The following is a 2371-nucleotide window of genomic DNA, read 5'->3' on the forward strand; positions in this document are numbered from 1 at the left end:
TATAATTGTATACTTATATATAAAATTTAAAATAAAAATAATAATATATACATAATTGATTTTATGAATATGATATTCATACTTAAACATTGATTTTAATAATTTTTTTTATTTTGTTTTAAGTTAATTTTTTTTTCTCACTTTCATCAAATTAAATAAAACATGATTTTTAATTTTATTGGTAAATATTTGTGCTATATGTTTTCTCAGAAAAAAACATGTCAAAACACTGATGACAGCTTCCATAAAGAAATGTGTACTATAGTGGGACAATACGCCTTCGAGCTCAAACAAAAGAATTGATAATATGTTTAAGCGTTTCTTGACTGGGAATTCTGCAACTTTGGAAGCCTGGAATATTTATGGCCCCTATGTATGGACGAAGCATTACTTGTAGAGTGGCAATAATGGCGACACAATGACGGTGGTTAGCCAACTTTATGCAAATTCCAGTTCTTGTCTATGCCAATATCAAAGAAGCTTCATACGTAATATGATTAAAAAATTTGTGCGGGTCTATGGTGTTTCTGTTTAATGTTCTGCTATGAAAACGATTGGTTCCGTAAGGAAGCTAGTTGGTTGTGGTATGGCTTGGTAATTTAAGGGAAGAGGCTAGGTGGATTTTTTTTGAAGTACGGAGGTTGGTAACTCCCCCTACTGAGATGAGCAATAAAGTTCTTGCTGAAGCATGAACCTTGAGTAGACGGATGATTGTATGCAAAAGAAGAATATCCATGACTGCAGGATTTGCAAAATCAGTGAAATCATAGGCTGTCAACTCTAAACCAGATGCATCCATTAATTTAAGTAATATATATGCCCAAATGTTCTTCTCGTATTTAACATGAAAACAACAACCAACCATGGGGTGACTGATGAATCAATGCACTGAAGTTGGATATGAAATCTTGGGGACACACTCCCAGCTATTCCAGTCACTGTATTGTTGGTAGTACGTTTGTTTTTGAAGGAAGTAGCCTTGATGTTGCTATCAAGTAAACTGCTCGCATATCCTAGCATTTTTTCACTTCTGTAGCTTTCTCTCTTGCTAGAGCCACTACGCTTTCAGGGAAGTTAGCAAACTCAGCCACATGGATCCCAAAGCTCTGGTCACATGCCCCTGGTTCAACCTAGCCAGACAAACATAGACATCAAAACATTATATTTTAAGATTTGTAAGAAATTCAAGATTCAGCAAATATGAAGCTTTTTTGGGGAAGAACCAGATGCTGTTTGGTTAAGGCAAACCTTGTAAAGCACGGTGAGTTTGCGGCTTTCTGTATCAATGTGTGCACTGACATGGAAGTTTGCAACACCAACGATGTTACCTGCAACCTCAGAGTTTGCTTGAGCCAAGGCAGTAAGTTGATGGAAGTGAGTAGCAAACAGAGTAGGAGCTTTCTTCACTTGAACCAGACGCTCACATATAGCCCATGCTAGACCTGATACATTCACCAAGATAATGTTAACAACAAATCAACACAAAAACGAAATAAAAGAAGAGGCGTTGCAGTTAAAACTAACCAAAACCATCATAGGTTGATGTTCCACGGCCCAATTCATCGATTATTATTAGTGATTTATCGGTAGCTACTTTTAAAAATCAAAGCGATTTCAAGCATTTCTTGCATGAAAGTAGACACTCCAGGCAGCTAAAAACATGAAAGTTAAAAAAAAAACTTAAAAGAGGATTTACACAACTCAGCGGTTTCAAAAACAAAGAAGCAGAGAGCTAAACTCACTTGGCAATCGCCTGCTCCTACATGGGCAAAGATACAGTCTCTGATGGAAACTGAAGCTTCATCACAAGGAACAAAGGAACCAACTTGAGCCATCAGTACAGTCACACCAACCTGGCGAATGAAAGTGGACTTCCCTCCCAAGTTAGGCCCTGTTATTATTTGAAACCAACTCTCTCCTCTCATCTTATGGATCCCACATAAGCTCTCCACGCTTAACGTTCCTAGCCTCCCAGTATCTCAGCAGTCTAGCTTCCACAACCGATGAACACTTCCAGGTCTTCAAATAAGAAAAAAACACCCTGGAGATGGTCATTGAGAGAGATGAGTAGAAGATCGAGAATAAAAGAGATAAGTAGCAGAGAGATCTCCAGAAGGGGAATACTAACCTATTTATAGCGGAGATTTCGCCGATGGAAACGACGCATTGAAGGGCTCGTTTTGGGCGTCTGTATTAATGCCATTAAAGTCATTACAGAGAGATTGAGAACTATCGATTGTCATTCTTGCGGAACACAGACTCAAATGAACAAAAGATATAGTTAGGGTTAGCGCTTTTGATCTTTCTTTTTTTTTTCTTGGTCAAGCGCTTTCCGATCTTATTCGCAGGCCATAACTAACGAAACAAAGCC

The 2371-nt window shown here is 37.9% G+C and overlaps 1 long non-coding RNA gene across 1 annotated transcript; it reads right to left on the reverse strand.

The window, feature by feature from the left end:
- Nucleotides 1–772: 772 nt before the first annotated feature.
- On the reverse strand, nt 773–2371 carry LOC106399408. The gene is made up of 5 exons (XR_001280014.3): nt 2129–2371; nt 1743–2041; nt 1525–1652; nt 1249–1442; nt 773–1130 (listed from the first exon to the last, which is right to left on the reverse strand). It is a non-coding gene; the product is annotated as an uncharacterized LOC106399408 (long non-coding RNA).

The sequence above is a fragment of the Brassica napus genome, chromosome C4 (assembly GCF_020379485.1).
Source record: "Brassica napus cultivar Da-Ae chromosome C4, Da-Ae, whole genome shotgun sequence".
NCBI classification, from domain to species: domain Eukaryota; kingdom Viridiplantae; phylum Streptophyta; class Magnoliopsida; order Brassicales; family Brassicaceae; genus Brassica; species Brassica napus.